At 42.9% G+C, this 23,990-nt stretch overlaps 1 protein-coding gene across 18 annotated transcripts in view; it reads left to right on the forward strand.

The window, feature by feature from the left end:
• The window catches only part of PPP6R3 (protein phosphatase 6 regulatory subunit 3), a 128,951-nt gene that overhangs the window by 8,300 nt on the left and 96,661 nt on the right, over positions 1–23,990 (forward strand). For 15 of the 18 annotated variants that reach the window (XM_019755615.3, XM_019755617.3, XM_019755619.3 and 12 more), the window contains exon 2: positions 23,463–23,614. The exons of 2 other annotated variants lie outside the window; for them this stretch is intronic. The gene's annotated coding sequence lies outside the window, so the exon portion shown is untranslated. Of the gene's footprint in view, positions 1–23,462; positions 23,615–23,990 lie in introns of those variants that run through there. One more of the 18 variants, XM_074336842.2, reaches the window with a different exon arrangement.

Here is a 23,990-nt window from a genome sequence, read left to right on the forward strand (position 1 = left end):
GAGATCTGATTTGTGTTTTGCAAAGGACCCCCTAAAGCTATGTTAAAAATAGCTGCTGCTGTGTGCAAACAGATAATGGCAGCTTGGAGGGAGTGGGAACACGGTGAAAGTGAGAAGTGGTTGGGTTCTGGATGCTCTTGAAGGTGGCGCCCAGGGGCTTTGCTGAGAGCAGAGTGAAGGACAGTCCTGGGAGGGTTTGCTTGTGGTGGGAGTTGCCGTTATGAAGGTGGTGGGATCAGATCAGGAGTTGGGTTTATTGACAGGAGTTAAGTTTGTGAAGCTTTTAGAGAGCTGCCGAGACGGGTAGGGTTGAAGCAGTTGGCGTTGAGAGGAGAGGTCTGGGCTGAAGACAGAAACGTGAGACCCAAGTCCTGAGGTTGAGTGAAAGCGCTGAGGTGAGTAAGGGCTGAGTCAGCAAGGAAAGCAGGGCAGGGCAGCCGGAGGCGGAGGAGAAGCAGGTGAGTGTGGCACCTGTGAAGCCAGGGAGGACGTTGTCATGGAGGAAGAGTGACACCTGTGCCCAGTGCTGCTGCTGGAAGGTCATGTAAAAGGAGGGCCGAGAAGTCCTTGATGACCTGGACCATTTCCACAGGGTGGTGCAGGAAAAGCCTGGAAGGGAGGGTTCTGGAAGACCTGGGAGAAGAGATCCACGAGTGGAGGAGCCAAGACGCTGCAGGGAGACTTGGGGCCTTGAGAAGGTTTGGTCGGCATGGGAGAAGGGACAGCGTTTTCGTGCTGTGGGTGGGGGGTGATCCTGTACAGAGTGAACGACGTGATAAAGCTGGAGGGGACACTGCTGGAGCCGTGTCCTTGGGACGGCACCAGGGAATGAATGGGCTGAGTGCCCAAGTAGCATCCATAGGCTCCCCTGTGGTGAGAGGAGGAAGGGGGGGCTCTGCCTCCCCCCTTGGTGGGAGCATGTGGACATGTCCTCTTCGTTTCCCAGTGAAATAGAAGGAGTTGCCAGCAGTCTGTGAAAGTGACGGGGGTAGGGCCGAATGGGTTGTGAGGAGAGAGGAGAAGGTATGGAATATTCTGTGGATAAGTAAGCGTGTGAGTGGAGTAGCAACGCGGAGCGGCCTCTGTGGGGAGCACTGTGAGTTGCAAGTGCAGAGAGTAGTTGTCTTTTTCCCAGAAGCGGAGTAGGCAGTGCTGCATTTGGGTCGGAGCTGTGCTTCTCCCTGACCGAAAGTGGCAAAGCAGGAGCAGGTCTGGCCATGGTGTTGACGCTGGGACGTGAGGGAGGTGAGGGCATCCAGATGGGACGCTTGTCATTGCGATTACTCCTTGTCACTTCTGTGTTCTGTTTCAGACCGAATATATCTCATTTTGTCCTTCGTCCTATCATTGGAGGGTAGGGTTGTTTCCAGTAAAGAAACAGTGCTGTTTTGAGCAGGTGCAGAAGCGTTTCTGCAGGCTGAGACCATGCAGGCTGGTGGCACCTGTGCATCTTTGACTTGAGAAGATGGTGCCGCCTGTTTCCCAAAATGGCCGTCCGTTTGCCCTCCTCCCAGCGCTGCTCTGTATCCTGTCTAACCCTTGGCTCGCACTGTCAGACGTTTTTATGTTTGCCAGTTTGGTGAGTGTGAGCTTACATCACGTTTTCAAAAAAGAACAGCTTTATTGAGCTATAATTCACGCATCATACAGTTCACCCATTTAAAGTGTCCAATGTAATGGCTTTTAGTGTATCACAGACTTGTGTAATGATGACCACAGTCTAATTTTACTTTTTCATCACCCCCAAAAGAAACCTGTACCCATTCACAGTCTCCGTTTCTGCCTAAGCACGAGGCACCACTGTACTCTATCGATTGCCCTATTCTGGACATTTCCTATAAATGGAATCACGCAACACTGTGCTCCTGTGTCTGGCTGCTTGCACTCAGCATAGTGTTTCCACAGCGCATCCGTGGGGTCGCAGGTGTCGGCCGCCGTACTTCATTGCTTTTTATGGCCGAACAACATTCCATTGTATGGAGAGGCCATGTGTTACTTAGCCATTCGTCAGTGGGTGGACTTCTGGGTTGTTTCCACTGCTGCTGTGTGCAAGGCCTTGCGTGGACGTGGACGTATGCCTTTATTTCTCTTGGTGTGTACTTAGGAGTGGAATTGCTGGGTAACATGGTAACTATGTTTAGATTTTGAAGAACTACCAAACTGTTTTCCAGAGGGGCTACATTCTTGCCAACATGTATCAGGATTTCAATTTCTTAAATCCTTGCCAACATTTATTATTTTCCGTTAAAAAAAAAAATTAAATCCACCCCAGGAGTATGAAGTGTGGTATCTCTCGGTGGTTTTTGATTTGCCTTTCCATAATGACTAATGCTGTTGCACATCTGTTTATGTGCTTTTTGACCATTTGTATGTCTTGAGAGGACAGTCTATTTGAATACTTTGTCCATTTTTATTAATTTATTTTTGCATGGTTCTAATGTTCTTTTCTCTGATTGCTGATGAAGTGGAGCATCTTCCTGGCTTTTTCAGATTTTCCACTTTTGTGAAATGCCTGTTTATGTCTTATTTTTTTTATTGAGTTGATTTTTCTTATTTGTAAGAATTCTTATATATTCTGATTCATTTTTTATTAAATATCTGTGTGACAAATACCATTTTCCAATTTGTGAATTGCCTTTTTACTGTGCTTATGGGATCTTTAAAAAGTGGTTATTGAAAGCATGGAATGAAAGGGCAAAAAAGGAGCTCAGTGTCTTCTAATCTTTTCTCCTAGCCCTCACTTCCCAGGTAGAAGAGGAAGTAGGTTTTTGACTTGTAGGTAGTTGTCTTTTAAAAAGTTTTATGGTTTTTCTCCCTACAAGTCTTGCACATCTTTTGTTAGATACATTCTTCGGGTACTTTATAGTTTGGATTGCTGTTGTAAATAATTTTTTTAAGTTAAATTTTCTATTTGCTGGCAAATGGAAATGTAGATGACTTTACACAGCTCAGACATGCAGTAACTGCTCTAACTTAATTTGCCTGTGGGCTCTTTTTGGGTTTTTCTGTAGATAATCATCTCATCTTTGAATAATGACAGTTCTGTCTTTTCCAGCCCTTTTACTTTTTATTTCTTATCGCACTGCTTCAGGACAGCCATTACAATGGAGAATATAAATGGCAACAGCAGGCATCATTGCATTCCTGGTTTTAAAGGAAATACTTTTATCTGTCACCATTAAATGTGTGGGTTCCTTTTTTTTTAGGTTGAGGAAGATTTCTTCCATCTTAGTTTATGGAGAATTTTAGAAAGTCACAAGTAGGTATTGAACTTAATTGAATGCATTGTTTGCGTCTGTTGAGATGATGATAATATGTTTTGTCTTCCTTTGATCTGCTAATGTGAAAAATTGCTCTAAAAGATACTGATTTAAATTAACTTTACATTTCTGGGATACATTCAGCTTGACTGTGACATACTCTTTTAAAAAATACTTTTGGTATGATTTGTGTGTTTTTGACTTGCTAATATTTTAGGATTTGTGGATCTGCGTTCATCAATAAGATCAGTCTGTAATTTTCCTTTTTTTAATAACCTTGAGGAGTTTTATCAGGATTAGTCTAGTCTAATAAAATGAGCTGTAGTATTTCTTCCTTTTTATTCTCTTAAATGTATATAAAGTTAGGATTATTATTTTCTTTATTGTTTGGTAAAACTTGCCTGTAAAACCATCAGGGCCTTGTGTTTCTTTCTGAGATTTAAAAATCACTGATTTGGTTGCTTTAACATTCACAGAATCATTCAAGTTTTTGTTTTTTCTTGAGTCACATTTGGTAATTTATATTTTTCTAAAATTTGTTTATTTTTTGTGCATTTTAAAATATACTAGCAGAAAATTCTCATTTTTTGCCTTTGAATTCATGCCTTATTTGTAATTAATCACTAATAATTAACTTTTCAAACAGGATGCTTAAGTTATTAATTTTTAGCCTTTTCATATACGTATGTGTTTCCAAATAAAGTAGTAATTTCCCTTTACTACCACTTTAGCTCATCTCAGAAGTTTTGCTCTGTAGAATTTCTATCTTTCAGTTCTGAATATATTCAGATTTTCATTTGATTTCTTCTAAGCTCTGACTTAGAAGCTTAGAAAGTCTATTGAGAAATCTTACTGTATATATACTGTATATATCTTTATTTAATCTTTGTTTTATTGATAGCATGCATTTTGTTAATGAAATGTAGTCCAATGTGATTTTGATTCTTTGAAATTTTTTGAGGCTGTTTTAACATTGTCTAGTTTGTGGCAAATTTTTATCAGTATTCGTGTGTGTAAAAAGAATGTTTCCAGTTTTAAGGTGAGCTTTTTCCTTATCTATTAGATGAAACTCATTAATTGAATTCACATTCAAACTAGTATGCTTAACTAGTTTAGTCTGCTTTGTCTATCAATTACAGGAGGTGTTGTTAATATCCCTTGTTATGGGAGATCTGCCAAGTTTCTGTAGTCTGTTTTTGCTTTGTGTCTGTAAGTTTAGAATTATTAAATTCCCAGTGACTTGCACAATTTGTGAATCTTTGTTTCTAGGAATGTTTTTTCCGGTAAAGTATACTTTGTCAGATATCGGTATAGTGTGCCAAGTGATTTTGGACTAACATTGGCCTGATACATATTTTTCTGCCCTTTCACTATCAAGTGTTTTTGTGGCTTTAATGTCTTTTTTCTTTTTTTTTAACTTTTATTTATTTTAAGTGTGTTTTTCCAGGACCCATCAGCTCCAAGTCAAGTAGTTGTCTCAATCTAGCTGTGGAGGGTGCAGCTCACACTGGCCTGTGCGGGGATCGAGCCGGCAACCTCTTTAAGAGCACCGCGCTCTAACCAACTGAGCTAACCATCGACCCCTGACCTTAATGATTTTTAGATGTGCCTTTTGAAAGCAGCACATAACTAGATTGCATTTTTATAATTTTACTTTAAACTGATGAGTTAGCCCATTTATGTTAATTGTGAGAAAAATATTTGGTTTATTTCTATTATCTTCCCTTGTGCTTTCTAACTTGGCTTTTTTTCCAGTTCCTTTTCTTTTTCTTGCCCTATGTATTGTGGGTTTTTTCCCCTTTGTTCCTGTCTACCCCCGTACCCAGTAATATATTGAATAGACACTTATTTTCTCAGTAATCTTAGACATTTCATATTTAACTTACAGCCTGAAGTTAATTGATCCCTTTACTTTTATAAGAACCTTAGAATGTCTTAGTCTTATACTCCTTCCTGGTTTGTATGGTGCTCTTGCCGAGTTTTCATCTTGTTGCTCCTAAAATTCCACAGATTAGACATTATGTGTATTTTTTGGTCATATTTTAAAGGCACTTTTGCCAAATTTAGATTGATAATTATTTTCCCTTAGCACTTTGCCAGTCTTTCCCGTCTTTTTCCATTGTTGCTGTTGAGATTAATTAGAAGTTAGGTGTCAGTTTTTCCTTACCCAGGAGTTTGAGGTGTTGTGTACCTAAAGCACTCTGGTTGGTCAGTCCAGCAGATGTGTTCTCTCTCTTACTTTTAGGTTGCTGGTTTGTTTTATTTATTTATTTATTTATTTATTTATTTATTTATTTATTTATTTATTTATTTATTTCTGATCACTCTCGGTGTCTTGCTAACTCTGAATAACCAAGTACCAGCCATCTGTTTTGGATAGTATTTAAAAAACTTAAAAATTACAAGTATTAGAGGGTGTTCATTTTTTTAAGAGCTGGCAAATGTGAATTTTTTTCTTCTTTAATATGGAGTGTTCCTATGGCAGTAAGGAATTTCTTAGAGGTTTTCTGCTCCTTCACATTAGTTAGCTCATTTTTATATCTAGAAATGCGAAAGATTTCAAGAATAATTATCTTTTAAAATTGGGATCATTTGGTTGCTAGAAAACGTTTATGTGAACTTTAAATGTGACTCTAGCCAAGTACAGAGAACAGCAAAAACAATCTGGAAAAGGGATGTGGATCAAAATAGTAAGAGCCAAGAGGAAGGGAAAAGAGTGGAGTTCAGCATTTATAATACATGGGCTGTCCCGGGGGAGGGGAGGCACTGTTGTAAACGTTTTTCTTGATAGTAAAATTCTTTTCTTTGACTAATAAATGAAAAAGAGGTAATCGGACACAAAAGAGGCATTGAGGGACATCCTGACATGTAGGCTGCTGGGCTAGGGTTGGAACTCACTTGTGACACCATGGTTAGCAGACCCTGTCCATTGCGGCCGTGCTTGAGGAGGGCAGGTGGTTTGGTGCCCACACTGCTGATCCCGGGAGCAAAGACTTCATCCTGTCCCAGTGATTTTCAGCAAGGCCAAAGAGTTTGAAATACAGAGGCAACAGAACTACAGTTTATATCAAACTTCCAAAAACTCAATTTTGATACTCTTCCAGGGCGTTGAGGAAAGCACGGGAGAGGATTGTACGGGGGTTTGGGGGGCAGAGAGAGCTGGGTCAGCAGAATTGTTGTGAGGATTCAAAATAAACATCCCTGGGCATGTTTGTTTTTCTCCCCAGGAGAACGTAGAGGCCACTCCTGCCACTTACCATAGTTTATTGTCAGGCCTCGTTTTCCACTTCTTGGCATCAGTTGCTAATGGATTTCCTCGTGAGCCGTGTAAGCCTGCAGCGGCCTGCCGGAGCTCACCCACCTGCCTTACACGGGGGAGGTGTGACTTGTGTCCTGTTTGCCCAGTGGTGCTGGTTGTCACTTGTGCTCGATTCATTGCAAGCATTGCTTTTTAACTGTTCTCCCTCCACATGAATGTGGGATGTTCATCTTTCATGTGAGACGCCGCCTCTGGGAGGGAGGGAGGCGGTGGAGCCAAAATGTGTAGCCGAAGGGTCATTCAGTTGTTGAGAATTGCACCAGAGCCTTGGTTTGGCCACTGACTGGCTGGCTGACTGGGCAATTTCACCTCTCTGAGCCCCAGTTTTTCCGTATATAAAATAGAAATCTGAGATTATTAAAGTTCTCCCTTTTCCATAGAAGATAACTGGGTAATTGGAATTCGTGAGGGGTTGAGGGGGCGGGCAAGGCAAGTATTCTAATGTAAAAATCAAAAACAGAACAAGTGGTTGAGGCCAAGCTGACTTTGTTAATGATTAATATATTTTATGAACTCTCTTACTGGCTTGGGTGTTGAAGTCTTGACTAGAGGTAGGACATTGTGAATTTATGAATTAATCTTTTTTATTCTATTGCTGTTTTTCTGTTTGGAATACAAAAGCCACAGTTGTGTTTTTTTTTGGTTTTAATTAGTATATGATTATATTTGCTTTGAAAAAAAGTAAAATTATAGATAAGACTAAAATCTCTGATCATCTCCCAATCCTTTTCCACGTTCTGCTGTTAATAGTTTGTGTCTACCGTCTTGGTTTGTTTCTATGTATTTGCGTACTCATATGTGCTATGGAAGTGACACAGTGTTGGGCGTATGCACCTATTTTATCACTCAGTACTCTTCACCGAGTTCCAGGGAGGACTAGAGATCTGCCTTGTTCTTTGTAATTGCTGCAGACTGAAAATGTACCTGATAGCCGTTTCCCATGTCAGGGGGCTTTAGATTTATTAAGTCACAATTCAGCTCTTATTTCATATAATAAGCACTTTGTTCTTAGAAGCTTTTATAAGTGCAGTGTTTGCTGCAGAAATAGGTAAAATGCTAAATTATAAGCTGGATTCTTTTGCTTTTTGTCTTTGCATGTAAAGTACAACTGTTAAGCAGTGGAAAAAACCTTTTTAAAGGAGCTTTTTCTATTCATCTTCTTTTCAAATGACATATGACATTGTTTTTAAGTTCTATAAATCAACAATTAGCAGATCTTTTATTGTAAAATATACATAATGTAAAATTTATATTTTGACCATTTTTAAAAATTAATAAACTTTATTTCGTAGCGCTGTTTTAGGTTCACAGCAGAGTTGAGCCATAAGTACAGAAAGTTTCCAGTACACCCCCTGCCCCACCCCCAACCCTTCCACTATCAGCTGCACCAGAGCGGTACGTTTTGAACTACGTGACACGTCATTATCACCCAAAGTCCACAGTTCACATGAGGGTCCACTCCGTGGTGCACATTCGCTGGGTTTGGACAGCTGTATAAGGACTTGTATCCACCCTTGTATTATACAGAATAGTTTCACTGCCCTGAGAATCGTCTGTGCTCTGCCTGTTCATTCCTGCCTCCCACGTAACCACTTACCTTTTTACTGTCGCTGCAGTTTTGCCATTTCCAGAATGTCATACAGTGGGAATCACACAGTATGTACCGTTTGCAGACTGGCTTCTTTGTAATATACAGTGGTGCCTCGATTTTCGAACGTCTCCGTAGACGAACATTTCAGTTTACGAACACCATAAACCCGAAGTAAGTGCTTCAGTTTTCGAACACGCCTCGGAAGTCGGAAGTCGAACACGTCACGTGGCTTCCGCCGAGTGCAAGATCCTGAGGCCTAGCTGTCGGCTGTTTTCGAACATTTCGGAACTCGAGCCGTCTTCTGGAACGGATCACGTTCGAAAACTGAGGTACCACTGTACGTTTATAATTCCTCCATGACTTCATGGCTGAGAGCTCATTGTTTTTAGTGCTGAGTAGTATTCCATTGTCTGGATGGACCACAGTTTGTTTATCCATCACCTGCTGAGGGGCCTGCTGGTTGTTTCCAAGTGTTAGCAGTTACGGAGAAAGCTGCTGTAAACATCGTGTGCAGGCTTTTGTGTGGACATACGTTTTCAATTCCTTTGGATAAATAAAGAACATGATTGTTAGATGGGATGGTAAGAGCTTGTTTAGTTTTGTAAGAAGCTGCCACACTGTCTTCCAAAGGAGCTGCACCATTTTGAGTTCCCACCAGCGGTGGGTGAGAGTTCCTTTGGCTCCACAATCTCACCAGAATTTGGTGGTGTCAGTGTTTTGGATTTTGGCCCATCTAATGGGTGTGTAGTGGCATCGCGTTTTAATTTGCATGTCCCTGATGACACAATGATGGGGAGCATCTTTTCATATGATCACATCATTCTTAATGACTATATTTCCTTGGTTGGATAAAAACCTTGGTGCAGATAAAATCATTATTTATCATTGGATAGTTCAGTACCGTGTATTTGTGGATGACCTAGATTATTTGTCCTGTGGTGGGCCCTACAGTGTCCTGTGTCCTCTCTATTTAGACTTTTTTTCCTCTTTTAAATTCTTTGGACGTTGTTTTAAGACCTTTTACTCAAAATAAAACACCTTAGGGTAAGCGCAGAGAAATTGAATAATTTGGTCAAAGGATGTGTAGATTTTAACACCTTTTGATATCTGTGTCCAGAAAAATTATGCCAGTTTATACTTTTACCAGCATTTCTAGCCTTTTTTATGTTAAGAAATTTTTAAAATGTGGGAAAACTTGAACATGCATAAGTGTAGGAAGAATAGCAGGATGAAATGAACCCTGTCACCCAGCCCCAGCCGCCACATAGCCGTGGCCGTCCTGTCCCACTGACTCCCCCGTTCCCCACCTCTCTCCTGTGGTGTCGCTAGTTTAAAACTGTCGAATTACACTAGAAATAAAGAAAAGCACACGTATCATAAATGAACCTTCCCAAGCTGAAACTCACCTGGGTAATTGCAACGCTCATATCCCCTTTGCCCACGACCAGTCCTTCCCTCCCTGTCGAGGGCAGCTGGTACCCTGGGATCTAACTGCATTGATTAGTTTTGCCCAGTTTTGTTCCTTAAATAAGTAGAATCTTCTCTGGTGTCTGAGTTCTTTCTCTTGCGTTGTGTATGGGACTATACATGTTATTGCACGTCGTTGATGATTTGTTCTTGTTACATGAAGTTTCATTGTATGAAGTTATCTATTCTGTTGATGGACATTTGGATAGATGCCAGTTTGGGGCTATTACAAATTGTGCTGCTCTGAACATTCAAAGTTTGTGTCTTTTGGTGAACATATGCATGCATTTCTTTTGGGAATATATCTAGGAGTGAAAATGACAGGCCACAGAGGTACGCATATGTCCAGTTTTGGAGGACTGGCTGTGTCTGCGAAAGTGGTAGTACCAGCTTACACGTGCACCAGCAGTGTGTGAGAGTTCCACTTACTCTGTATCCTCTCTAATACCGTATTTTTCATTCTAGTTACACTCCTACCGTGTTTCCCCGAAAATGAGACCTAGCCGGACAATCAGCTCTAATGTGTCTTTTGGAGCAAAATTAATATAGTAAAATAAGACCGGGTCTTATATAATGTAATGTAATATATACTATACTATACTATACTATACTATACTATACTATACTACAATATAATACCGGGTCTTATATTAATTTTTGCTCCAAAAGACACATTAGAGCTGGTTGTCCAGCTAGGTCTTATTTTCGGGGAAACACAGTAGCCGTTTGTGGTATCTTATGACAGTTTTAATTTGCAGTAGTGAAGTCAAGCAACTTTTCATACTTTTATAGGTCATTTCGATATCCTTTTTTATGAAGATATATTTAAGTTTTTTGTTCTCTTTTTCTATCGCATTATCTGGTTTTCTTATCACATTAACTCTGTGTTGCTGCATTGCAAATTATCCCCTAACTTAGTGGCTTGTACCAACAATAAGCATTTATTATCTCACAGTTTCTGTGGGTTAGGAACTAGGGAGTGGCTTGGCGAGTGGTTTTGGCTTGGATGTGATCAGCCCTCTGAAGGCTCCTTCCTGAGGTGGCTCATTCCCGAGCATGGCTGTGGGTGGGAGGCCACCGTGCCTTGTCACTGGGTCTTTGTCAGGGGTGCCTCAGTGACTGACTTCCCCTCCAGAGAGTGATCTGCGAGAAAGAGCGCCATGTGGACAGACGCTGTCTTTTTTTATGACAGCCTCGGAAGTCGGAGAATTTCTGTTTGCCATGTTCTGTTAGAAGAGATTCACTTAAATCATCCAGCCTACACTTCAAGGAAGGGAGTTGGGCTCCATTTTCTTGAAAGAATGAGTGTCAGGGATCTGAATGTGTTTCCAAACACGACACTCGACACTCGGTAGGATTTCTTTTATTCTGGATGAGTCTTTTCAGGAGATACAAGGACGGTGAATCTTCTGCTCTGTTTGTCATTGTGTCTTTTGAGGAAGAAAAGTTAAAATTAATGTAACTTATTAATTTTTTCCTTTATGGTTAACCCATTCCATATTTTGAAGAAAATCACAAAGTATTTTTTTCCGTAAATACTATATCAGTATATATCTTTCAAAGATAAACACATTTTTTGTTTTAATTGTACATAACCATAAAACTATCATATCTTTAAAAAAAACCCATGCAGTATTGCTTAATATTATCTAATACCTAGTCAGAGTTGAGATTTCCAGTTGTCTCAAATATCATCATTTTTTGTACCGTTTAATAGCTTTGGCTGATCAGGACCCAGTGGAAGCCCGCCAACTTAAAAAGTATATAGAGTCCCTAGTCTTCATTCCCCCCCTTGCGATCTCTTTGTGGAAGAGCTGGACTGTTTGTTTTGTGGTGACCCCACAGAGTTCTTTGTTCTGTAGCCAGGTGGCTGTAAGTTTCTCTATGGGGGAAGCTTTGTTGTACTCTCACTGGTGTTGATTCTTTGGCTGTGATCTGTCTTTGGAGGTTGAATGTAGACCCAAATTGAAATTTTTGAAGGACTTCCAAACTAAACCGCATTGAAATTCATACGGATCAGAGTTGTTCTATGCTTAAAATGTAGTGGTGTCCGTTTTGGAATGTACTTTCTACCTCATTACTTTCTCTGTGCTTTGAGGCCATCATGTGAGCAGGCATTTTCTGTCTTCTGTAGAATGACAACACACTGACTGTCAGCCTTGTCATCTGGAGTATGCCACACCCTCTCCGGTAGTTTAAGATGTTGCGGGGCGTAACATAGCAAGGTCGCACTCTTGTTACTCAGACTTGCCGTGTTTTTCTTCTTGTACTGTCCACCAGCTTACTTTTCTCTTGCAGCTGATTTTTTTTAGGTGTGATGACCAATGTTTTAAGGGTTGATGACTCAAAATCTTAAGGTCTCTTGAGGCCACCGTTAAATTTCCGGTCTTCCCTTTCTCATACCGTTTCCCCAAAAATAAGACCTAGCCGGACCATCAGCTCTAACGCGTCTTTTGGAGCACAAGTTAATATAAGATCCGGTCTTGTTTTACTATAAGACCAGGTAATATAATACAATATAATACCGGGTGTTATATTATTTTTTTCTCCAAAAGACGCATTAGAGCTAGCTGATGGTTCAGCTAAGTCTTATTTTCAGGGAAACATGGTGGAAGCTTTAGTAATGAAAAATTAATGACAAGATTGGAATGAACATAAGAGAAGGAGACAAATTAGTTCTTAAAATTCATGAATTTCTAAAGTTTAAACTTAGAAAGTTATTTTCCTAATACAAATTGTATTTTTAAAGTATCATTTAACTTCAAGTAAATTAAATTTTTAGTGTTTTGTTTTTAAGTGAACGTACATAGAAGATAGTAATTGTTGGCCATAATTCACTCAGCTAGCATCTGGGTACCTACCTCATGTTAGGCCTGGTGCTTGCTGTGCTTTGGTCACAGGTGGTTAAAAAAGGTGGCCACGGTGCTGGTGCCCTCAGTGACACGCTTGGGACAGTGTTTCATAGAGATACGATGCAGACTACCTGTGTAATCTTAAATTTTCTCGTGGCCTCATGAAAAAAGTAAAAAGAAACAGGTAAAACTAATTTTAAAATGTGTCATTTAGCCCAGTAATTCAAAATAGCGTCGTTTCAACATGTAATCTACATAAAAAATTATTGAGATGTTTTCACTTCTGTTTTGTTTGTTTTTTGTCCTAAGTCTTTGAAAACATTCACAGCACATCAATTTGAACTAGCTGCACTTGAAGTGTTGAAAAGCCTTCTGCGGCCACCATAGCGGACTGCATAGATCAGAATTGTCGTCATTATTGTCACTGCTCACATGGAGTAGTGGGGGACGTTGACTAGGAACGCCAATGAACAATGGCTTGGAGATGCACGGAGATGAATTAGGAAGCTGATTCTGTCTTCCAGGTGGTGGCAGAAGAAGATGGGGAAGGGGAGCTACTCAGAAGGTGGAATTGACAAAATTTGGATGAATTAGTTTGGGAGGGAAAAGAGGAGCCAGGGCGTTTCCAGGCTCCTCTGTCACAGGGTGTGCCTTTTCTGAGACCGGGAAGGCTTGGTGGGGAAAAGATTTGATCAGTGGCCAGTGTGTGATAGAACAGAAGCTCCGTTTGGAGATCTTAAGTGGGATGTGCTTGTGGACGTCCAAGGGGAATGTTGGCCAGGAGGAGTTGGGTACCTGTGTTTGAAGCATCGAGATGGTCTTACTGGTTTTATAAAGTTGGGTCTCAACTGTGTTTATAGAAGTACCTTAACAACCGCGGAAATGGCTTCATTTAGTCAAGATAACTTTTTATTCTTCCCGGGCTTTGTTTCTGTTGCTGGGGCAACAGCATGAATAGAACAGATGTGAACTGACAGCCCAGCCAGTGTGTTTACCTTGGGAGTGTGTACTAAGTAGGCAGTGTCCACAGTCTGACCCCGTGGGAACCTCCACCATAGCAGTTGTGCAGACGAGGAAGAAGGAGGAGACCTGGCTAAGGAGACTGAGAAGTGGCCGGTGCGGAAACAAGGAGAGGATGAGCTCAGAGGAGCCAGGTGAGGCGGACGTCCCGCTGAGGCGGGTCCGCGGCAGCTGTGCTGAACGCTGCTGCTGGGGGCCAGGCTGAGATGAGGACAGAAGAGTTTCCCTGGGATCTCGCCCCATCTGGAAGTGACTGTGACTTGCAAGAGCGGTTTCAGCTGAGTGGTACAGGTAGACACCACGTTGGAATGAGCTGACGAGGGAATGCTGTCGGACAAAGGGCAACTCATTGAGAGCCCAGCCCAGGAGAAAAGTGGACAAAGGACATAGACAGACAGTTGGCAGAAAAGCGGAGAATAAATGGCTCTCAAACATACCAACAGTGCTCCTAAGACAAGGGTGTGAGGGGACAGGCGTTTGTCCGTTGCTGCTGGGAGTACGGACCCGTGCGACCTCCAGGAGAGCCGCCTGGCCACGCGTGCTGCTAATAGAACGCTCAGTGTTGGGTCCGGCACTTCCTCGCTGGGAACTCGGGGGGATTTTTGTAAATTGAAAACTAAATGGTCATCAGCGGTGGCCTGGCTCAGTCAACTGTGATACATGGGAAGTCTGTATCAGGTAAAACATTCTCTCCAGGGAAGCAGCATCTGTTGTTTTTCCCCCCTCTGTGCTTTCAATCAGGCTCTTTGGGAGCGACTCCCCCACCCCTTTTCAAGATTGAGGAAAGCATCCGTGGGCTGGTATAGGCCACAGAAGGCACTTGAAAATGTGCCTCTGAAGAGCTGTGTGAAGCCTGTCATCCTGCCCTGACCGTCTGCTTTTTAGTAAGTTATTAGTCTGCATTCCCTTCTCCAGATACCTGTTAGGATTCTTTTCTTTTTTCCTCCCAGAGCTCAGCTTTTTATTGAGCATGTTACAAGAGGTTTAGTCAAAAAGACCAAAGCCCATGTCATCAACAGACTCCTCAGATTCTTCTGTCTCTGCGTCCCCTTTCTTTTCCTCAGCTGGGCAGCAGTGGGGGAGGGGGCAGGACCTCCTGCTGGGGCAGGTCCCCCCCACCCCCACACTGCAGTGGAGGCTCCCAAAGTTGACATTGGCCAGAGCCTTTGCAAACAGGCCTGGCCAGAAAGGTTCCACATTTGCCCCGGCTGCTTTAATGAGGGCATTGATCTTATTCTCCGTGACCGACACCTCATCGCCGAGGAGAGGCCGGGAGCTCCGAGGCGGAGGCCATGCGGCAGGTGAGTGCTGGGTGCCGGTGAAGTGACGGCCTCACCCCGACGCGGCCTTGCCTTCCTCAGGAGGCCCGAGCACCTTCCCGGCAGCTGAGGAAAGGGCCAGATGCCTGTTAGGATTCTTTTCAGGGGACCCCGTCCGGTCTTCTGTATGGGCTGGGTTGTCCACCACTGCACAGGCTTCATGGATGACTTCACACCCCAGTTACCTTGCCGCACCTAAAAGTAACCGCAGCTCCTGTCAGGAGAGCACCCCATTGTACTTGGCTTGGGTCTGAAAAGGCAGCAAGATCCGATGTTGTTTGAGAACCCAGAATAATGTAGCAATGGGCTTCATTATACTGTAGCTGTCTGTGGGAGGAAGGCTTTCTAGGTCAGCTCTTTGTGGGGGAAGGGACAGGACAGACCTTTGTGTGTGCTGCCACCTGCACTGACCTGGTTCTGCTGACCTTCCTGCAGGTCGGCCTTGGGAGGTAGCACCCATCCACATACAGACTTAAGGAAACGTATAAAACCAGGGACACCCGGACAGACCGAATCGCCTCCCACGTGATGCTGTACGACTTCACGTCCTCTGTCGCCAGGACTCTTAAGATCTTGTTTATATTGACTCATTGCTTTAGAGTTTGAGACTATGGTTATTCAACGATTCGTTTTCCTTTCATTGGATATCCTGGTTTCACTTATATTTTGTCTTTCATGTTTCTTTACTTCTTAGAGCCATAGGAAAGAAGTTTAGGATTTGAAGCATCTTCAGTGGTGCTTTTACAGATAAGAAAAGAGGCTCAGAGAGATGAGGTGACTTGCCCGAAGGCTGGGGGAGCTCGGTGGTGTGAGGGGTCAGGTGATGACCTTACACCATCACGTCTGCGTCACCTGCCATCATTTTGAGGGGGTGTAGGACTTTAATGACATTGCAACAGTTCTAATGAAGACAATTTATATGTTGCACTGATTTCTTTACAGCCAGGGAGGCGATCTAGTTGAACTCTACGTTTTTTGGTTGAGAAAGTTGAAGCCTAGAGATGTGAATTTACTCAAGATTATAGACCATAAACATTTATTCTGTGGTTGGTTTTGAATGTGAGTCACCGGTGTTGTCCTGGAGAACTTCGTATAACGATAATATTCTTTATCTGTGCTCACCATGAAACGATTGACAATTCAGTGTCTTAGTCTTACCAGCCACGTGGCAGGTGCTCAGTAGCCATAGGGGCTGGTCGCCACTGTATTGGGCAGCGCAGGCCCAGAGCACTTAATTAACAGCAACTTGTTTGGGAGAACTTCACGTGTTAGTGGTGGGGACCAAAGCTTCGTGAGTATGCTTACAATTGCCAACTAGAGATGGGGTTTGTGTTCGCAAGTAGGAAAAATTGACTTGGAGCTTACGACGGTGTACAGCCAGCTGGTTGAAGCGTGGGCCTGGTTTGTATCTCATCCATTCTTCAGGACAGCACCCGAGAACCTGTATGAAGAGTTTTCTTCCTTTTCCATCACTGACGTATCTTGTTTGCTAGTTGAAAATCTTATCTTTGCGTTTTCAGTGAACACATTCGTTCACCTTCATGGTGCTCAGCATGTTTTTCAGTCTCTAGACTTTTATTTCACAGAGTAATCACTTGATTACCAGGATGCCCTCCCAAAAGGCATCTTGCTATTGTACTCTGGCCTATGGCGGTTTTAGCTTAGACACCAGCTGGGCTCGCTGTATGCCGGGCCTGAGCCGGCTACGTCAGCTTGGCGCTTGGGATCAAGGGTCTCTCGTGCCCTTGCTCTGCATCTTTGCATGTTGTCGTAACAGGCAGAGTTGGTTCTCCGGGCTTTCCTTGGGATGCTAATTTACTAATTTATGACTTGTCTCCATTTTAATAGCAACTTAGATTGGGCTGGCTTCATGCATGACTGCAGTGATTTGAGTGTCCATTAGGGTGCATAGCCAGACGATGATGTAATCCAACCAGGTGCCAACGTTTGTGCGTCAAGTACTCTCCATACATGATTTTACTTTTAAGAGGTGGTATGGATTTACCTTGGTGTTTTATACTTTAGGCAGTAGTCTTTTTGCATTGTTGGTACTGTGATTTTTGATTAGTGATTTAGAAGCCTTGATAGTTTTGCCATGGCTTGTATTAAAAGGATTGGTGTTTCTGAAATTAGCTGGTGTGTGTGTGTGTGTGTGTGTGTGCGTGCGGGCTCAGTTTTCATGATTTTTGTAGTCAAAATTTTGTGCATTTTTTTTGTATCCGCAGTGTGCTAGGCACTGAGGATGAAATGAACAAGACCTCACACAGAGATGGGTTTTTTTCCTTCGCTTTAGACTGGGTGATTTGGGGAACATACACAAGGAGAACTTGCAGAAATGGCGCAGGGCCCACATTAAAAGGACACTCCGATTGAGTTGGCCCACCGCAGGGCTTCTGAGAGTAGCAGGAACTCGAGAGCTACTGGCTTTTGTGTGCCCAGGCTTTGGGCTGCAGGTATCACATGTCTGTAACGGAGAGGGTGTTTTCAGCTGGCTGTGATAGAAGGAGGAAATGCTTTCTTGTAGGTTATGTAACAGCTATGGCTTCCTCTTGTGAATTTGCAGCAGTCAGGAATATCGTGGAGTTTATAGTAACAATTCATATGACAGTGTAGAGCAGGTGGTTACTGCCTACTACCCTACGGTGAGCTTTTTCACAAAGTAAATTCAGTGTTCAAGGTTATCTGGAGTAGGTCCTTCTGACTCTCAGCTGTAAACTAGGAGTAATGCCCAAGAGCACAGAGGGGCACTTGTATAACGCTCGCACACAGGCTCTGTGAGGGTAGATAGATGTCCCTTCTCGCTGTTCTGGAGTTCTGTGACTAAGCAAGTACGTATTTAGATACTGTTTTGTTGAGAGTGTTCTTTTGCTGTTTTGGGCCGTGAGTAGCCCTCATTCCTGACTGCTCAGCTTTTCGTAATTATGTTGTTTGTGCTTTCTCTTCAGTGGCCTTAATCAGAATCACAAGGGTTGAAAAGAGGAGACACGTTGGGCTAGGGTTAGGTTACATGGCTATTGACTAAAATGTGACTCTTGTAAGGAATGATTGGCAAAAATAAATATAGTTTGTTATTTTTTTAATCTTGATTTCCTTTTTTGGGGGGGCCCTTTTGGGTCCATTGACTCTGAGAGAATAATCTAATGATACCAACTGCCATAGACTGAACATTTGTGTCCCCGCAAGAGTCACATGTTGAAACCTAATCCTCAGTGTGTGGGTGTTGGGCGGTGATTAGGTCATGAGGATGGGGCCTACTGACTGGGACCCCCGCGCGTTCCCTGGCCTCTTCCCGCCATCAGAGGACACAGTGAAAAGATGGCCATTTGTGAACCAGGAAGTGGGTCCTCACTGAACACTGAACCTGCAGATGCTGTGGTTTTGGACTTCCTGGTCTTTAGAGAAGTAAGAAGTAAATTCCTGCTCTTTATAAGCCATTGTAACAGCTGGATAATGGACTAAGACATCAGCTATTAAATGACATAGTATTGATGAGCAAATCCGTGTTTTTTCTCCTTCAGCTTCCATGACACAATGTTCTTGTTCCCTCCCCACTGTCCTTAGGTAGGTGGTCTGCTCCCAGCTATGCCCCTTTCTCACGTTTGTGTTTAACTAGGATATAAAGCTTATAGTTTCCTAGGAATGAAACACTCAGGAAGAATTGCCCGCCTTTTGAGCTTCTGTATTCTTTGGGAAGAACCTTTCAGCATCCTCGTGGATTCCACCATCATCTGTATATTTTTAACTTTCAAAACAACCATCTCTTTGTGGCCTCATTAGCTTTTTCTCAGGGGTCTAATGTCATAGTTTGTCAAGATACGTTAAATTCTTTCCAGGCCAGGGTCAGGAGCTCTTTGTCTTCAGTTCTTAAACTGTACTTTTCTGACTTCTCCTTCGCCATCAGCACCCTCTCTCAGTACCCACGGACTTACGCCCGTTTTTCCCTCCTTCTCTTTCTGTATATTCTTTCACCCAGCCTGCTTAATTCTTTCTGGAATTCAATTGGCTAATGTCTGTAGCCACTGGCACCATATTTAAAGCCTTGATTACTTTACATTTATATTAGATTCATAAATTATTGAAGCAGGAAGAAAGTTTAGAGTTAGACAATTCCTTTGTTTTATAGGTGAAGAAATGGATTCTCGGGTTAAATGACTTAGGTCACACAGCTAGTGAGTAGCTTGTGTAGTGCTCTGGCTCTGCATTTACTGTCCCTTCCCAGTCTAGCATTCTGCTTAAAAATGTATTAAAAATTTGTTTTGGTCACAGTTTTACACATCCACAGTTAAGAATAAGCTAGGCCTAGGAGGTTGGATAAGATGAACAGCAATTCTTAGCTGCCCCACCTTTTTTTCCCTTTTCCTGAAGGCAGCTATGATATTTTGAACTCTTTTAGCCAATTAATAAATATTTACCTCCATGTGTCTGAAGAGTGTGGACTGCATGCGTGCTTGCCGAGGGTTTTAGTTTTAAGCATATCTATTGATTTGCCACTATGAAAAGATATGGACTATAGGATTAGCTTTCTCTTCTCCCCTCACTGCACCCTCCTCCCCACATTTTATCTTCCCTATCCTTCCAATATGGTTTTATTGCAGTTTTAGTCAAATTACCATTTAGCTTTATCATTATGACCCTGTGTGCTATTTATGATGTTACGTGGTAAGTTATAAAATACTTTTCCTTTACTAAACAACTCTTGGTTTTCCTTGGAAATGTTGCATCACTTAAAAAAATATGTATTAATCACTAATTTAGTCTCAAACTTTCAGCCAGTTACATGGTTAGGTATTCCATCATCATCTTTTTGAAGAAATCTGTGCCTACTCCAGTGAGGGCTGCTTGCCCTCCCTGCTGGGAACACAGTTGTCTCCTGGGGGGATGGGGTCAGGCGTCTTTTTGCCTCTCTCCTACATTGAATCTCCTGTTTCTGTATACTCCGTTGTCTCTCTCGTTGCTCTTTCCCTTGTTTAAGTGAAGCACAGTCTCCAGTAGTTTTCTGCGAGAAAGGGGTGTAGGAGGCAAATCCTTTGAGTCTTCCTGTGTCTCTGTATTCTTGATTGATAGTTTCACTGGGTATAGGTTTCTGGATTGGAAATTGTTTTCTTTTTGTTAGCCTGCTAATTGTCCTCTGTACCCTTTAAAAGAGTACCAGTTTTTATTTCATGGATGGATTATCTTCTCTTTCTGAGGATGAGGATATCAATTTTACTTTTATGTTCTCTTTATTTGGTATAGTCTTTCTTCCAACTTGCCTTGTCTGTTTTGCTCGTGGCCTTTCACAACAGAGCTTTCCTGAGATGTAACCCTTTGGTTTCCATTCATATTTAAAAGTCAGGGATACACACAGACAACACATAGAGTTGAATCACATGAAATTTCCATCTTTCCCAGCTTTGTCCACTATCTATGAGCATACTTAGCTCTCAGATCTTCATTTCTAAATAACAGTGTCCACTAAAAGGAACCAGGGCCCCTTGGAGAAATGGCTGATTTCAGAGCTGAGGCAGAGAACGTACAAGATGAATCTGGAATTTGTTGTTATGCCGGGAAATAAGGAAGTGCTCAAAACCTGAGAAACACAAGAGTCTGCTCGGTGGGGCTCCCCCTGGCAAATCTGGGACAGCTTGAGCGTCAGAATGAATAATGACATTAATCATAAAATAAGTCTCTGAGTCCGTGCTGCTAGCGGATTAAGGGAAGACCGAGTGGGGAGACGGGAACATACCTCACTGCAGTTAGAAAGCCGCCTGGTAAGTGCAGAAGGAATAATAGATTTACCAAAAAACCCATCACCTTATAATTGTCAGTGTAACGTGATTCAGACAAGAATTGCCAGTGAGTACTAAGACTCTTGGGTGAATGTTTTAAAAACGTAATCTCAAAATATCTTCCCACAGATTACTTACTACTTAATTGCTTAGGGAAAAAGTGGTTATTTTCCAGTGGAGAAATAAGGCAAATTTTAACCAAGTGATCAGAATTATTACCAATAATGGAAGAAATTGACGTCATCTTGTCTCTGTGTGATACTCTAGGAAAAGAACAAAACTTCATTTATGTAGTATTTCTTCCAGAGATACATACACACCCTGTCTTCTTCAAAGTTGTCAGTGAAATGGAAGACAAATGCTGAAGAACTGTTTCAGATGAAAGGAAATAAAGGAGACATGCATGACATTAGGTGTGACACACGAGCCTGTGTTGAGGGGAAGGGGGATTGCGGTAGGGACCTTACAGAGCAATCGGCAGAATTGGAACATGAACTATGTAACCCGTGTATGACGATTAGTAGGTTAAATTCTTGATTTTCACATCTGTACTCTGGCTGTGTAAGAGAATATCCTTGTTCTCAGGAAATACACAGGGAACTGTTTAAGGGTAAAGGACGAGTTGGCTGCAGTAAATCAGGTATTTGGGATGTATGTGGAGAGGGGGGTAAAGCGACAGTGACACAGTGATGGATGTGAATCCAGGTGAAGCCTCTCTGGGAGTTTTCTTGTGCTGCCATTGAACTGTTGTGCAAGTTTACAATGAAAAGGCCTTTTTATTTTTTTAGAAAAATTGGAGTGAGAGTGGTTGGTGGGAGGCTCTGTCATAGGTGGGGCTCAGTGCCCAGGGACTTCCCAGCAGTGACGAGTTGAGCTCCTTTTGTTGGGAAGCCCCCCAGTGTCTGCAGTTTCAGGTCTTTTTCCCTTGAGGTTGGATCATTCAGAAGATACCTTTCCGTCGTCAGCCTGGCTGGGAGCTCAGGAGCTCTGTGGGCAGGAGGAGCCGGCTGGGGGCGGGGGTGGGGGGTGGGGGGGACACTGTGTGGCAGCATTCGTGCTGCAGGGTGGCGGGCTCGTCCCCGCTGGGCTTCCTCGTCATCTGCTAGGGTTGGGAGGGCAGGAGAGGGCAAGCAGATTTAGGGATCTGAGTGTTCATTGAATAACTTTCAACCGAGATTCCTCTGCTTCCTTCCAGCACCCCTTTAATTTTGTTGTCTTCTCCTGGTCCTTGTGGGTTGTGCCTTTAAAAAACAACCAAAACAGGGTTTTTTTGTTGTTTTGTTTTTTGCTTTTTGCTGTAGTTCTAGAGACGTTTCAATGTGTGTGCCGTGTACACTACCCAGGACCAGTACTGCACTCGTCCGCCGTTCCATGCTGTGTTCCGTCTTTGGGTCTCGAGTCTTATAGTCTCACACTTCAGAATAACCCCATTTCCTGCCATCAGTAGCATAGACCCACTCTGGCCAGTGAGTAGTCTAACTGACAAGACAGTGAACAGTTAGACAAAGCCTCGATTCCAGCAAAGCGGGTTATGTCTCAGCAGCCTCGACACAGCTTAATAAGCACCTGGATTCCGAGGCTGGGACCAGCCTGTTTGGTGGCTGCTCTGTCTTCTGGCCTCCCTGGTGGGAGCGAGCTGCTCGGTGCGCCAGGCAGCGGCACAGCTCTGCGGGGAGTCTGTGCTTGCCGGGCCTGCAAGTGGGGGCAGTGATTGCAGGTCAGCTTTGAGGGCCCTGCAACCACTCGAATTTAAATGACAAAGTGTGTGTGTGTGTGTGTGTGTGTGTGCGTGTGTGCGTGCGTGTGTGCGTGTGTGCCGTGCGTGCCGTGCGTGTGCATTTTGTGAAGTACTTAATTTCATCCAATTCTTAAAGGAATCTGGGACTCCTACCAGAGGATGGTGGTGATGGGACTAGAGTTACCTATGACACTTAGTGTGCACTTTTTACGTGAACATGTTAAGCTTTTTGTGTGTAAGGACTGTAGCAGTTCATGGTGACAGCTCTGTTGTGATTTAAAGCAAAAAAGTTAGATGATCAGTTGTACTTTTTCAAGCTTATGTTCAAAACGCATTTGACTTAGAATTAAATATTCTTTTTGTGTTAACCTAGGTTTGCTACTGTTTTTGTTGATGTGTTTTAAGAAGTAGTTCGCATTGTTTGTATTTTATTCGAGGGAGCATGTTGAGATGGTAACTTGGTATGATTTCTGTGGAAGAGGCATTATATGTGAGGCTGTTTTTTAAAGATGTCTTGTAGACTGCGTTCTTATGGGATTTCTCATTAGTGTAATTGTCCATAGGTCGGGTCTTTTTCTGCAGTATTAAGTAAGTGAAGTGCCTTGAGGATAGTTGCTAGTTCTTCCTGTGTAGTGTTGGTTAATTGACATTAAGGCAGCTAGTACTTCAGTGACTAGTGTTCTGCTCACACAGTTCCTAGAGAAGTTAGGATTCTTTAACAATAGAATGTGGGGCTACTTGGGGGCATTTAGAGGGAGACACTTAAAATTTGTTTTCGTAGTTTAAAGTATGATGCCTTTGCAGCCAACCGCGTGTTGGATAGGAATATCACTGATGTTTTCATAATATAAAGATAACATTATTTTTTTCTAATTTGCTCACTGATAATGCTGGTGTGGTGCCTCTTGCTTCTGGGTTATTGTGTAGTGTAGGATTAAAGCTGAACTAGGAGGGTGACAGTGCCTTTTTTCCTGTTTGACATAGAAAAAAGTTCAGTTAACTAGAACTTTCCAGTCCTCTGAGGTGTAGCTCTGTGTGAATCAAGACCCTGAACCAGTATCCTTAGTGGCAGCTGTCATCAGACCAGGAGAGAACACGTTGTGATGATGTGCTCTTTGTTCTTTATAGGAGACCTTCTGTTTCGTGTCCACGGCCCACTTTCGCCCGGCTAATCTGCTGATGCAGTAAATTGGAGACAGCCGTTGCCAGGATAATCTGTAATGGGCAAGGAGCCACCGAGAAGAAAACATTTCTTTTAGTTTTTAAACTTGGTTTGAAAGGTAAGACTATTAAGAGTACAGGAGTTTGCTTCCGTGAGTTACATGAAGGCAAGCGGTGTCGTGTCACGAGACCCTGGAGTCGGGTGGACCAGGGCTGGGCCATCTCCGAGCAGGTACAGTATGGTTCTGTGGCCAGTGGATTTTTAGGAAGGTAAAGAGCGGCCTGTGTAGTTTGCTCTGCTGTGTCTTGCGATCTGCAGCACCCATGTGATTCCCAGTTTCGTGAGGGGGGTGGGGCGGGGGCGGTGAGCTGGGCCCCGAGGACCAGCCAGGGCTAGGAAGCTGGAGTAACATGCATGCATAGTGCTTCTGGGCCACCTGGCTCTGTGTGTGTGTGTGAGTGTGAGTGTGAGAGAGAGAAGAGGGGGGAGGGGAA

Source organism: Rhinolophus sinicus, chromosome 14 (assembly GCF_057876585.1).
Source record: "Rhinolophus sinicus isolate RSI-liver-muscle chromosome 14, RSI-T2T, whole genome shotgun sequence".
Taxonomy (NCBI): Eukaryota; Metazoa; Chordata; class Mammalia; order Chiroptera; family Rhinolophidae; genus Rhinolophus; species Rhinolophus sinicus.